This window comes from Rhinopithecus roxellana, chromosome 7 (genome assembly GCF_007565055.1).
Source record: "Rhinopithecus roxellana isolate Shanxi Qingling chromosome 7, ASM756505v1, whole genome shotgun sequence".
In the NCBI taxonomy this organism is placed as follows: domain Eukaryota; kingdom Metazoa; phylum Chordata; class Mammalia; order Primates; family Cercopithecidae; genus Rhinopithecus; species Rhinopithecus roxellana.
The window spans coordinates 33,881,767-33,897,239 of NC_044555.1; positions in this window are offsets into that span (position 1 = coordinate 33,881,767).

Sequence of the window (15,473 nt, forward strand, 5' to 3'; positions counted from 1 at the left end):
TGAGGGAGGAAACAGTACACATGCATGGAACTCCACCCTATTCCCGTTTGGTAAACGAAGTGCCATAATTAGTCTCTAGATAAATCCCAGCAGAGTTTAAGCTTAAGAGGTTGTGGACCCTAGACAACTAGCACAATTTAACTTGTCTCCTGTTGAAGCTGAAAGCAAGGCAGTTTGTTTTTTTCTCTCAAGTTTGCTATATTTATTCTTCTTTCCCCCAGATATTATTGTCTCCACTGTAAGCTTTGCTTTCTGACAGCAATGTGGGTCTGAACTGTATTTTATGTACTGGTTTCTAGTAACATAATTTTGTTTATAATAACTGCTTTGGGGTTGAGGTTTGCTTGTTACTTTTTTTGTTTTGTTTTGAGACAGGGCCTCCCTCTGTTGCCCAGGCTGGAGTGCAGTGGCGATCACAACTCACTGCAGCCTCTACCTCCTGGGTTCAAGCAATCCTCCCACCTCAGCCTCTCCTGAGTAGCTGAGACTACAGACGTGTGCCACCATGCCGGGCTAATTTTTGTATTTTTTTGTAGAGACAGGGTTTTGCCATGTTGCCCAGGCTGGTCTCAAACTCCTGAGTTCAAGTGATCCCCCTGCCTCGGCCTCTCAAAGTGCTGGGATTACAGGTGTGAGCCAGTGCGCCGGGCCCTGCTTGTGACTTCTAAGAATTTAAAAATTTCTTTTATGAAATGGAGTCTCACTCTGTCACCCAGGCTGGAGTGCAGTGGCATGATCATACTGCAGCCTCGAACTCCTGGGTTAAAGCGATCCTCTTGCCTCAGCCTTCTGAGTAACTGGGACTACAGGTGCGAGCCACCATGTCTGGCTAATTTTTTAAATTTTTTGTAGAGATGGGGTCTCATTATGTCGTCTAGGCTGGTCTTGAACTCCTGGCCTCAAGGGATCCTCTTGCCTTGGCCTTCCAAAGTGCTGGGATTACAGGTGTCAGCCTCCATGCCCGGCGTCTAAGAATTTTTTTCTTTGATTAACCTTTTATTAATACAGAAGCAGTATATATGCATTGTAGAAAATTAGAAAATATAGATGAACAGAAATATAATAAATAAATAAGTTAAATTTCCATTTCCCAGAGATCACCACTGTAAGACCTTAGTGTATAACCTACAGGATCTGTGCATGTGTGTGTCTATGCATGCTTTTATTTTATTACCAAACTGAGATCATACTACACATAGTGTTCTTCATTCTGTTTTTTTCAGTCATTAACCTCCCTTTTGCTATTTCAGTAAATTTGCAACCCTTCTAACACTCTGCTTCTATTCATATTTTCCCAAATGACCTAAAAATGTCCTATACAGTTGTTTCATCCAAATCGGTACCCAATCCAGACCATGCATTGCATCTGGTTTATGTCCCTTAAGTCTCTTTTAATCTAGCACAGACACCAGTTTTTTGTTTGTTTGTTTTTTTATACTTTAAGTTCTAGGGTACATGTGCACAACGTGCAGGTTTGTTACATATATATACATGTGCCATGTTGGTGTGCTGCACCCATGAACTCATCATTTACATTAGGTATATCTCCTAATGCTATCCCTCTCCCCTACCCCCTCCCATAGGACCCAGTGTGTAATGCTCCCCTTCCTGTGTCCAAGTGATCTCATTGTTCAATTCCTACCTATGAGTGAGAACATGCAGTATTTGGTTTTCTGTTCTTGCGATAGTTTGCTGAGAATGATGGTTTCCAGATGCATCCATGTCCCTACAAAGGGCACGAACTCATCCTTTTTTATGGCTGCATAGTATTCCATGGTGTATATATGCCACATTTTCTTAATCCAGTCTGTCACTGATGGACATTTGGGTTGATTCCAAGTCTTTGCTATTGTGAGTAGTGCTGCAATAAACATACGTGTGCATGTGTCTTTATAGCAGCATGACTTATAATCCTTTGGGTATATCCCCAGTAATGGGATGGCTGGATTAAATGGTATTTCTAGTTCTAGATCCTTGAGGAATTGCCACACTGTTTTCCACAATGGTTGAACTAGTTTACAGTCCCACCAACAGTGTAAAAGTGTTCCTATCTCTCCACATCTCTCCAGCACCTGTTGTTTCCTGATTTTTTAATGATTGCCATTCTAACTGGTGTGAGATGGTATCTCATTGTGGTTTTGATTTGCATTTCTCTGATGGCGAGTGATGATGAGCATTTTTTCATGCAGACACCAGTTTTTAATGATACTGCTTTGCTTAAGATACCAAGACAATAGTTCTGCAGAATGTTCCACTTATGAGATTTGTCTGATTGCTTTTTTGTGTTGTTTTCTTCTAAATTTTGTGCATGTGTCATTGATGCTGGGAAAATCTTATGTGCCCAATTAACTCTTTGAACTCTTAGAAAGTGGGACATATGAGAATCTTGACACTGGATTAATTTTGCCTTGAAGGTCCTACAGGAACTTCACTGATTTCAGTGGATGAGAGCCCAGGTTGCAGTAGCCAAAGGAACCTCCACTCTCCCCACATCTCAGAGCAAGATCCTTCTAGCTGAGACTGAGCAGAAACAGAAATTGGGGAGGAAATAGTTTTGGATTTAAATTTCTCTGGCATTTTGGAATTAATCTTTCTCCCAAGATTTTCAGAAGTGGAGAGACTTTGTATCGTTCAAATTTGGACATTTATATATTATTTGGAACATTTTAATGCTATCATTTGGGCTGAAAACATAACTTCTGGTGAACTCCATTGGACAATGTGGCTGGGCATAATTTAGGATGGGAAATACAACAGGGATAGCTTTTACAGCCTGGGATGCAGCAGGGAACTTGGAGTTAATTTAATTAATATCTTACTCTGACCCACTTCAGAGTTTTTTGGAGGCAAAGCAGAACTGTCCCAACGTTAGTGCTAAGAGAAACAGTAGTTGGTATTAGGAGAATGGTTTCATGAAGGTAGAACCTGGACTGGCCTGCTGAACTCTAGTCTTTTTTTTTTTTTTTTTTTTTTTTTTTTTTGAGACGGAGTCTCGCTCTGCCACCCAGGCTGGAGTGCAGTGGCCAGATCTCAGCTCACTGCAAGCTCCGCCTCCCGGGTTTACGCCATTCTCTCGCCTCAGCCTCCCGAGTAGCTGGGACTACAGGCGCCCGCCATCTCCCCCGGCTAATTTTTTGTATTTTTTTTTTTAGTAGAGATGGGGTTTCACCGTGTTAGCCAGGATGGTCTCGAACTCCTGACCTCGTGATCCGCCCGTCTCGGCCTCCCAAAGTGCTGGGATTACAGGCTTGAACCACCGCGCCCGGCCTGCAGCCACATTTCTAATGGCCCATGGCTTTGGCTATCAAAAACAACAGGTTAAAATAACACAAGTGTGAAGATTGGCCGGGCACGGTGGCTCATGCCTGTAATCCCAACACTTTGGGAAGCCGAGGTGGGTGGATCACTTGAGGTCGGGGGTTCGAGATCAGCCTGATCAACATGGAGAATCCCCATCTCTACTAAAAATACAAAAAGTAGCCGGGCGTGGTGGCGGGCGTCTGTAGTCCTAGCTACTCGGGGGACTGAGGCCGGAGAATCGCTTGAACCCAGGAAGCAGAGGATGCAGTGAGCTGAGATCGCGCCATTGCATACCAGACTGGGCAACAAGAGCAAAACTCCATCTCAAAAAAAAAAAAAAAGTGTGAAGATTATTAGAGGAACCATGATCTCCCTTGTTATGAGCTAAATGGTGCCCCCTCAAAATTCATATGTGGAAGCTCTAACCCCTAGTACCTCAGAATGTGACTGTATTTGGAAACAGGGCCTTTAAAGAGGGAATTAAGTTAAAACGAGGCTGTTGAAGTGGACCCTCATCCAATCTGACTGGTGTACTTATAAGAAGAGGAGACGAGGTTACAAAGAGAGACAACAGAGAGACAACCATGTGAAGAGGGAGCAAGAGAGTGGCCACCCGCAAGCCAAGGAGAGAGAGAGGCTTCAGAGGAAAGCAACCAGGCTGGCAGCTTGATCTTGGATGTCCAGCCTCCAGAACTGTGAGAATATCAATTTCTGTTTTGTTTTGTTTTTTGGGATGGAGTCTTGCTCTGTCACCAGGCTGGAGTGCAGTGGCGTGATCTTGGCTCACTGCAACCTCTGCCTCCCCGGTTCAAGTGATCCTCCTGCCTCAGCCTCCTGAGTAGATGGGATTACAGGTGCGCACCACCACGCCCAGCTAATTTTTTGTATTTTTAGTAGAGACGAGGTTTCACCATGTTGGCCAGGATGGTCTCAATCTCTTGGCCTTGTGATCTGCCCGCTTTGGCCTTCCAAAGTGCTGGGATTACAGGTGTGAGCCACCGCACCCGGCCCAGTTTCCGTTGTTTAAGCCACCAAGTCTTTGGTATTTTGATACAGCAGCCTGAGCAGATGAATACGTACCTCTTCCTGTGTTCCTACTGGCCCATGAAATAGAAACTTGCCCTCTTTCAAAAGTATAGAAATCACCTGAGGGGTTTTAAAAAATACTCATGCTTGTGTCCCACATCCCAGAGATTCTTATCTAATTGGTCTGGGTGGTGGCCAGATTATGAGGTGTTTTAAAAGCTCCCTAGGCAATTCTAAACTACAGCCAAGGTTGAAAACTACTGGGCTCAGAGGTCAACCAAGAGTTGCATGGCACAGCAGCTGGAGATGAACAGAGACCAGGGCTTTGCCAACAAAGCAGGAGAATGGTAGGAATGCAGCTACCCCACAAAACTTTTAGGGAAAGTTGGTTCTATGACCGGGAATTTGGGTCTTTGTGGACTGTTGATTACAAACTTCTTTCTTAGCATTTGGTGATCCCACCAAGGTTTTCACCAATACACACAAGATGTCAGTTTTTAGGTTCTAGGAATAGTACTATAGAACAGATGCTTTTTAGTACTATAGAACAGATGCTTTTTTTTTTTTTTTTGAGACAGGGTATCATTCTGTTGCCTAGGCTGGCGTGCAGTGGCACAATCACAGCTTACTAGAGTAGATTCTTTTGACCTTCAGTAGGAGCCTGCAAGAAAACCAAGCCCCATACCTTCCTCACACCTGTTAATTATCTGCCCAAAAGTGGGCAATCACTCACAAATTTTTGAATTACATAATTGGGGCCAGGCACGGTAGCTCATGACTGTAATCCCAACACTTTGGGAGGCTGAGGAGGGAGGATCCCTTGAGCCCAGAAGTTCAAGACCAGCCTGGGCAACATAGGGAGACCTTGTCTCTATTAAAAAAAAATTACATAATTGAGGCTGGGCCCGGTGGCTGATGCCTGCAAATCCAGCACTTTAGGATGTTAAGGTGGGAGGATCACTTGAGTCCAAGAGTTTGAGACCAGCCTGGGCAACAAAGCGAGACCTTGTCTCTACAAAAAGTTTTAAAAATTAGCCGGGCTCAGTGGCATGCACCCAAAGTCCCAGCTACTCAGGAGGTTGAGTCACGAGGATCATTTGAGCCCAAGAGTTTGAGGCTGCAGTGAGCTTTAATGGCACCACTGTACTCCAGACTGGGTGACAGAGTGAGACCCTGTCTTAAAAAAAAAAAAAAAAAGAATTACATAATTGAGCTGGGTATTGAAGTGTGAACTGAGCTACATAATGCTTCCAGGTTAGATTGGAGACACTGTGGTCATGTGCCAGCACGCTGTGCCACTGTACAGTAATTCACATGTGGAAAGTGGATATTCCACCACATATATTCTTGTTTTAAAATTTATGTTTAATTAATTATTATTATTATTATTATTATTTTTTTTTTTTGAGACAGAGTCTCACTCCATCGCCCAGGCTGGAGTGCAGTGGCGCCATCTCGGCTCACTGCAAGCTCCGCCTCCTGGATTCACGCCATTCTCCTGCCTCAGCCTCCTGAGTAGCTGGGATTGCAGGCACCCGCCACCACACCCTGCTCATTTTTTGTATTTTTAGTGGAGACGGAGTTTCACCGTGTTAACTAGGATGGTCTACATCTCCTGACCTCATGATCCACCCGCCTCAGCCTCCCAAAGTGCCACGATCACAGGCCTGAGCCACCACGCCTTGTCTAATTAATATTTTTTTTTAGAGGCAGAGTCTTGCTATGTTGCCCAGGCTGCTCTTGTACTCCTGGCCCCAAGCAATCCTTCCACTTCAGCTCCTGAGTACCTGAGATTACACATGTAAATTGACATGCCTGGTTTATATTTAATTTGCATACAGTAAAATTTGCTCATATTCGTGTACAGGTCTATGAGTTTAAACAGAAGCCTAGAGTCATAACCACCACCACAGTCTAGATATAGATCAGTTTCTTGCCCCTCCAAGATTCCTTTGCCAGCACATATATTTTTGGCATGCAGACACCCTCTATACCCCCTAAGTCCCAGATGCTCAGCGGCTCTGGTAACATCTTTGGTACAGCCTCGAATACTGCAAACTTTTGGCCCTCCTGAAGTGGACACAGCAGGTAGAGACAAATGGGGAAAGTGGGTCCAGGCAGTCATGAGAGGAGGAGATGGCCCCACAGGTTGAAACTCCCCAGTCATACTCCCACGGCTGGAATTCAAAGCTCTAGCAAGAGGCAGCCCCATTTTTGTCTGGATTCGGGGCATTGTTAGTGCCTTAGCACTTAGAACTAGATTATATACTGAGGCTTAGCGAGAGAATCAATTGCTCACCAGATTTCAAATGTACCAAGATCAACTTTGAAAGCCTTTCTACTAGTGCACACTGGAGCAGCAGGCTCAATATCAGGCAGTTATTGCATCATCTCAAAAGAAACATTTTCATAATCAATTAAACTCATTACATTTGAATATTCAGTTCCTGCCAAAGCACAGTTTAAATCCTTATTTCAAAATAATGTGTTCACAGAAATCAGGTCTACTACATAAATGACATCATGAAACTATTTCAAGAAGCATTACAATGTCTTTTGCCAAGGCAAAAGTTATTTGAAAGGGGCTTTCCAGCATTGCTCAGAACATATGTGCTCGCTGGTACTAAACTAGATACTATGGAACAATGGTGGGTAGCCTGACGGTCTCTAATTTTAGTATTCACAACAGAATGGGTATTTACAGAGAATCCCCTTTGTAGATTTGTCATAGAAACTGTCCTTGGGGACAAAACCCTTTGGGACTTCTCAGAAGTAGGACAAATTCCTGAAGGAGTTATAGGTGCGTATCAGTCTAGAACCTTGATTGCAAGCAACAGAATTGGACTCTAGATGATTTAGGCAGAAGAGGAATTCATTAAAAGGATATTTGGGCAGCTTCCAGAATCAGTAGGCGGGCTGGAGAAGCAGGTTTGCAGCTAGGAACAACACTCAAACCATGCTGCAGAACTGGTCTGGTGAGGAGCCCACTGCAGCAGCACCTCAGAGCACTTGTCTGCAGTTTTCGCCATGGCCACCCTGCAGGGAGCTCTATCTTGCTGCAGATGCCAGCACTGCCTTGACAGAGAGACTCTTCCAGTGTCCTTGAATCTTTGTCTCTAACTCCTAAGACAAAGTTGAGAGTGACTGGGCTAGGGTATGTGCCAGCCCCCTAGCTGTGAGGGAGAGTGAATGTGGCATTCTCGAGTCTGTAGAGGGAGGTAGGCTCTGCCTCCTTCCAAGAATCATAAGATGGGGAAGTCCCCGACCAGAGGAAGTGGGTTCAAATGTACACCCGAAAAGAATAGCAAATGACCCAGCACAGGCTGACAGTTGGAGGCTGCTAGGTGTCACGTGGCCCCAAGTTAGTCATTGCTACCTCATTTTGGGGGCAGAGTAGGCTGACCCTGAGCTGAGGAAACTGATCAAAGAAACAAGAGTTCTGTTTCCCTCCAGGGCCTTAATATTTTGCTGCAAGATTGGAGGAAATTAGAACTGACTAAAGGAGAGGGGAGCTGTACCAGGAGCTTCAGTGCCTGGTACAACTCAGAAAGCAATCGGTGTTGTCCTGAGAATACAACTTCCTTGTCTAGAGAGCCTGGTATCTTGACTTGGGTGGTCTGGGGGCGAGTGGGTGGTAGTGGTGGGTGGGGAGAGAGAGTTTTAGAGTGACTTGTACTTTTCTCAGCAAGCCATTGCCTTTGATCCCTGGATGGGCTGCACCTAAACATAACTGGGGACAAAGTCAGGCAACACAATATATTTTCTTGTTGCAGTCATTTAGTTCCAAAGATGTCTAGATATAACAATTCTAGGGAGCTTCTGCTCTAAAATTCTTAGTATATCAACTCTTACCTAGATTCACATTTGCTGACAACAGTACTTGGATCAGCGAGAGTACAGAAGCACAAAATTGAGTTCCACCATCCCTGAAGAGACCCACAACCAGAGGGGTTTAACTGACTTTAATTAAACATGTTTGGGATGCTCGGATATGGTCAGAAACAGCAGTGGAACAAATATGAGGCATTCTTGGTACATACCTGAAATGCCACAAGGATGAATTATTGCCATAGGTTTTGCTGCTGCATCTAGGTGTTTGGATATTCCACTTGGTTGCCCACTGATTTCTGATTTGAAATGGGTGAGGGTGGCAAGACTACAGGAAACTTCACTCAGTGTTCAGCTACCCTTGGTCCCACCACTTAGCCATTACTGCTGCTCGTTATGAATAAGAAAATGCAAAAGCAAGGGCAACAGCAGGCTAAGAAGACCGAGTGCTGTTGTAAAACTTGGGGCTGCCTGGTGAGCCATCACTAGCCAGCTATTTCCTAGCATGTGGTGAGGAAACTTGGGCCTCTCTGCTGCGTATAAGGTGTAGGCACAATGTGGGGCAAATCCAGATAAAGTGATCTACCAAAAATAACTTCTTGCTTATAAAAGAATTGGTTAGAAAAATTATCCCCACATACTCCACGGTAGACAGAGAACAACCCCTCCCCACCTCTACCCACCCAGAACAGAAGGCAAGAACAAATCCCTTGAGGGATACAACTTTGTATGAAATTGAGGAAAACTGTATCTAAACCATGAGAAAGTGAGGGAGTTGGGTAGTGAATTCAAGTGGGAAGAGGGGGACAGCCACCTATCAAGCTGCCTACTCATGTGTAGCCCTGGGGAATCCTGTGCAGCACCCTTTGAACCAAACAATTCATACATGGAGGTAGGTGGGTAAAACAGACAGTGCTGTCTGGCTGCCCAAATCCATTTCTCCCCCTTCTTCCTCGTTGGCTTGGTCCTGTTGTGGTCATATGCTTAGGGAAAGGACCCTACTCTTGCCTTGTGTTGCGGTGATGGTGGAATCTTGAATGGTCAATGCCAGTAATTGATGGGCTCATGCTCCTTGACAGTGATTGGGTTAGGTATGGGTATGTGACACAGTCCTGGGACCTGAGGGGAAATCTCTGGGGACTTTTGGGAAAGGGTTTCCTTGTAATAAAAAGAGATTTATGGGAGGAAACTCCCCTCTTCTTGACAGGATGTGGTCTGCATGCAATGCTGGCACTGCTACAGCCACCTTGCAACCAGGAAGCAACATCTGCTGTCAGCAGAGGAAGGCAGAGAAAAAAGAATGAAAGCCCCTGTGCCTTTGATGATGCCATTTGATTGGTGATTCAGTCAACTCTGAAACCACCACGTAGGAATTTTTGTACCAATTCTAGAAAATGACCCATCCCATTTTATCTGGGAAAGGGTCGTGGGATGGAGAGTGAATTGTGTGTGTGTGTGTGAGAGAGAGAGAGTGTGTGTGTGTGTGTGTGCGTAGGCACAAAGATTTTTACTGGGAACATAGTGTAGCAACAGGTTATGAAAGCTCAAATTTTGGCAAATACCTTGTGGCAAGGAGTCCTTGGGAGTAGGCTGAGATTCTGAACAAAATGAAACATTTACCGGTCCTTCAAGGTAGTGGAGACCAACCACTGGGTGTAGTAATGTAGCTGGTTAGTGGCGTGAGAAGGGCCAGACTAATGGACCAGGAGGAGTAGTACCGGGAGAAAAACTGATTTGGACCACAGAACCAAACTTAGACCAATGGCCAGGAGCTAAGTCTCAAGGGCATCCATCCCATGAACAGAAACATTATGTTACTTATGCTTTGAGATCTTGCTATCCATGCCTCTGTGAATACATGAGAGAACTGTTGTCCTGCCTGTACTCCAGGACCTCACTTTATCACTACCCTCTTGTTACATAAATGGAAACAATATGCTGTCTGTGCTTCAAGACCTTGTACCACAGTCATCTAGCCAATGTGTGAGAACTTTTAGCCACAGCACTTTTAGGAGTGCTTTCAGATCACCCTGGTCATCTACTGGTGTCAGAGAGGAGCTCCTATACCTACACTTTGTGACATGGACTGAGACATTTAGTACATCACCAGCTAGGGACAGAGGGGCATAGACAATTTTATACCCTTGCAAACTGAAATACTAGGCTGTGATACCAATCTTATTATAAAAAGCAACAGCAGGCTGAGTGTGGTGGCTCACACCTGTAATCCCAGCACTTTGGGAGGCTGAGGCAGGCAGATAACCTGAGGTCAAGAGTTTGAGACTAGCCTGGCCAATATGGTGAAACCCTGTCTCTACCAAAAACAAAAATTAGCCAGACGTGGTGGCGGGTGCCTGTAATCCCAGCTATTTGGGAGGCAGAGGCATGAGAATTGCTTGAACCTGGGAGGCAGAGATTGCAGTGAGCCGAGATCACGCACTACACTCCAGCCTGGGTGACAGAGTGAGACTCCATCTCCAAAAAAAAAAAAAAAAAAAAAAAAAACCCAGTGACAATGTGGGTACTAAAACTACATGGCTGGACTTAATTATAAGGCAGTCATCCAAATTTAGAACATGCTTATAATTGTTGTATTTAGATTATTATCAAAAGAAAAATACAAAATTAAAATGTATTTGAAGAATTTATGAACAGCTGAGAATACATTTTTGGATCCCCAGAAGACCATGGACCCTAGTTTGAGAAACATTAGGTTAGGACAGTCTCAGAAGAGATTATCAATATGAGAAGAAGTAATATTGAAACCTAAATTGGCCCGGGAGCGGTGGTTCACGCCTGTAATCCCAGCACTTCGGGAGGCCAGACAAGCGGATCACAAGGTCAGGAAATCGAGACCATCCTGGCTAACACAGTGAAACCCCGTCTCTACTAAAAAAAATACAAAAACACTAGCCGGGCACGGTGGCGGGCGCCTGTAGTACCAGCTACTCGGGAGGCTGAGGCAGGAGAATGGCGTAAACCCGGGAGGCGGAGCTTGCAGTGAGCTGAGATCCGGCCACTGCACTCCAGCCTGGGCGACAGAGCGAGACTCCGTCTCAAAAAAAAAAAAAAAGAAACACTGAACCTGCCAACAAGAAATGGGCCACTAAAGTGGATACAGTCCCAAGAAGGAGAATTCTCCCCAATAATCATCTTCCATGGGACCAAGAGGGACAACAGGCCAGAGGAATTCTCCCAAGACAGAGCCAGAGTTGAGAGCAGAGAGATTGGTTGATCAAGGAACTCACTCTACTATCAGGGAAGAGGATCTTTGCTACTCCAGTGTAGTAAGGACTTTGGACTGGTAGTGACTACTATGTGCTGTTTCCTCTTCCCTTTTCCGAATGGTAGGTGTTTTGCTGTTGTTGTTGGTTTGTTTTCAAATTAATGAACTTTATTTCTAGAGCAGTTTTAGGTTCATAGAAAAATTGAGCAGGAAGTACAGAGAGTTTCCATATATACCATCTCATCCCTCTGCCAACTCCAAATGGTAGTTTTAATTTCAGTTATCTGGTTTTCCTTCTATTGTTGTACACTGTTTATATGGGAGTTTGCTTAAAAGTATAATTTAAATATGGTTTGCCCAACCATGAGGACTGTATCATTTCACATTTTTTTCAGTTAAAAGTGATAGAAGGCCGGGTGTGGTGGCTCATGCCTGTAATCCTAAAACTTTGGGAGGCTGAGGCTGGAGGATCCCCTGAGGTCAGCGGTTCAAGACCAGCCTGGCCAACATGCTGAAACCCCGTCTCTACTAAAAATACAAAAATTAGCCGAGCATGGTGGTGGGCGCCTGTAATCCCAGCTACTCGGGAGGCTGAAGCAGGAGAATTGCTTGAACCCGGGAGGCAGAGGTTGCAGTGAGCTGGGATTATGCCACTGCACTCCAGCCTGGGTGACAGAGTGAGACTCCGTCTCAAAAAGAAAAAAAAAAAAGTGATAGAAAACCCACCAATACTGGAAAGCAAATATTTTTTAATTTAACAGTTTTCTTGAGATTGAATTGGGATGTATTAAATTGGACATATTTAGGTGCCGAATTTGGGGTGTGTGTGTGTATATATATATATATATATATATATATGTATGTATATCACAATCAATGAATGTATCCCTCACCATCTGTATTAGTCAGGTTTCTCTCTATTCTGTCTCTAGAGGGACAGAATTTTATGGATAGACGTATATCTGAAGGGAGTTTATTAAGGAGTATTGACTCACACGATCACAAGGTGAAGTCTTACAATAGGCCGTCTGCAACCTGAGAAGCAAAGATGCCAGTCAGAGTCCCAAAACCTTAAAAGTAGGGAAACCTTCTTTTGTGCAGCCTTCAGTCTGTGGTCAAAGGCCTGAGAGTGCCTGGCCCACCACTGGTGTAAGTCCAAGAGTCCAAAGCTGAAGAACTTGGAGTCTGATGTTCGAGGGCAGGAAGGATCCAGCATGGGAGAAAGATGAAGGCTGGAAGACTCAGCAAGTCAAGTCCTTCCATGTTCTGCCTGCCTTATTCTAGCTGCCCTGGCAGCTGATTAGGCGGTGCCCACCCAGATTGAGGGTGGGTCTGCCACTCCCAGTCCGCTGACTCAAATGTTAATTTCCTTTGGCAACACCCTCAAAGACACACCCAGGAACAATACTTTGCATCCTTCAATCCAACCAAGTTGACACTCAGTATTAACCATCATACCATCCAAAATTTCCTTGTGACCTTTTTTTTTTTTTTGAGATGGAGTCTCACTTTGTTGCCCAGGCTGGAGTGCAGTGGCATGATCTCAGCTCACTGCAATCTCTGCCTCCTGGGTTCAAGTGATTCTCTTGCCTCAGCCTCCCAAGTAGCTGGGATTACAGGTGTGTGCCACGACGCCTGGTTAATTTTTGTATTTTTAGTAGAGACGGGGTTTTACCATATTGGCCAGGCTGGTCTCGAAGTTCTGACTTCAGGTGATCTGCCTGCGTCGGCCTCCCAAAGTGCTGGGATTACAGGCATGAGCCACCACGTCCAGCCCCTTGTGTCCTTTTGTAATTTCTCCCTCTCACCTTTGTCCCTCTGTCCCCATCCACAGAGAATCACTGATTTGCGATTTGCTTTCTGTCACTATAGATTAATTTGCATGTTCTAGACTTTTTGATAAATCGAATCATGTAGTATAATAAGCAGTCTTTTTTGTCTGGCTTATATCATTCAGCATACTTTATTCTGAGATTAGGTTTATTTCTTCCTTTCTTTCTGTTTTTTTAGAGACAAGTTTGCCCAGCTCTGGTCGCTCTGTTGCCCAGCCAGGAATGCAGTGGTGCAATCATGGCTTACTGCAGCCTCGACCTCCTGGGTTCAAGGGTCTCAGCCTCCCAGGCAGTGGGACTACAGGTGCACACCACCACGCCTGGCTAATTTAAAAAAAAATTTTTTTTGTAGAGACGGACGTCTCGCTATGTTGCCCAGACTGATCTCTAATTCCTGGCCTCAAGTGATCCTCCTACCTCGGCCTCTCAAAGTGCTGCGATTGCAGGTATGAGCCACTGCACCTGGCCAGTAATTCATTTTATTGCTGAGTAGCATTCCACTGTATGGCTGTATCACAATTTGTTTATTAATTCGCCTGCTGAAGGACCTTTGTATTATTTTCAGTTCAGGGTTATTAAAAATAAAGTGGCCATCAACATTCTTGTACAAGTCTTCATATGGAAACATACTTTCATTTCTCTTGGGTAAATTCCTAAAAATAGAATGGTGAAACCATGTGGCAGGGATATACGTAAGTTTTTAAGAAAGTGTCAAACGGTTTTCCAAAGTTCCTGTATTATTTTACACTCCATTAGCAGTGAATGAGAGTTCCAGTTCCATTGATTTGGTTAGCCTTTTTAATTTTAATCATTCTAATAAAAGGGTATTGGTATTTTGTTGCGGTTTTAATTTTCATTTCTCTAATGACTAACGATGTGAAGTATCTTTTCATGTGTTCCATCTATATATCTTCCTTGGTGAAGTGTCTGGTCAAATCTTTTGCCTGTTTTTTAAAATTTTAATTGGATTGTTTGCTTTCTATTACTGAGTTTTGCAAGTTCTTTATATACCATAGTTACCTGATGTCACTTGGATGTTTGTCCCCTCCAAATTTCATGTTGAAATTTGATCCCAAATATAGTGGTGGGGCCTGGTGGAAAGTGTTTGGATCATGGGGCCATATCCCTTATAAACTATCCTTGCAGTAACGAGTGAGTTCTCACTGTATTAGTTCCTATGCGAACTGATTTTTTTGACTATTGATTGATTTTTTTGTTTTCTGTAGAGATGGGGTCTCACTATGTTACCCAGGCTGGTCTTGTACTCCCAGGCTTAAGCTATCCTCCCACCTAGGCCTCCTAAAGTGCTGGGATGACAGAGGTGAGCCACTGTGCCCGGCAAGAATGGATTGTTAGAAACAGCCTGGCACCTCTTCTCTCTCTTCCCTCGTCTTTCACTATGCGATGCCTGCTCCTCTTTGCCGTCTGCCATGAGTGCAAGCTTCCCAAGGCCTTCACCAAAAGCAGATGCTGACACTGTGCTTCTTGTATAGCCAGCAGAACCATGAACCATGTAAACCTTTTTAAAAATAAATTACCCAGCTTCAGGTATTCCTTTATAGCAGCACAAATGGACTAAGACAGAAAATTGGTACCGAGAGTGGAATGTTGCTATAAAGATACCTGAAGATGTAGAAGCAGCTTTGGAATCAGGAAATAAGCAGAAGTTGGAAAAATTTGAAGGACTCAGAAGACAGGAAGTCCACGGAATGTCTGGAACTTATTAGGGACTGGTCAAGTGGTTGTAACCAAAATACTAGTAGAAATATGGACAGGAGAGGTCCAGCTGACGAAGTCTCAGATGGAAATGAGGAAGTTATTGGGAACTGGAGCAAAGGTCACACTTGTTATGCCTGAGGAAAGAACTTGAGTGCATTGTGTCCATGCCCGGGGGCTTTGTGGAAGACCAAATTTAAGAGCAATGACCAGCCAGGTGTGGTGACTGACGCCTGTAATCCCAGCACTTTGGGAGGCCGAAGCTGGCGGATCACGAGGTCAGGAGATCGAGATCATCCTGGCTAACACGGTGAAACCCCGTCTCTACTAAAAATACAAAAAGTTAGCCGGGTGTGGTGGCATGTGCCTGTAGTCCCAACTACTCGGAAGGCTGAGGCAGGAGAATCGCTAGATCCTGGGAGGCAGAGGTTGCAGTGAGCCGAGATCATGCCACTGTACTCCAGCCTAGGCGACAGAGCGAGACTCTGTCTCCGGAAAAAAAAAAAAGCACAATGGCCTAGGGCATATGGCAGAAGAAATTTCTA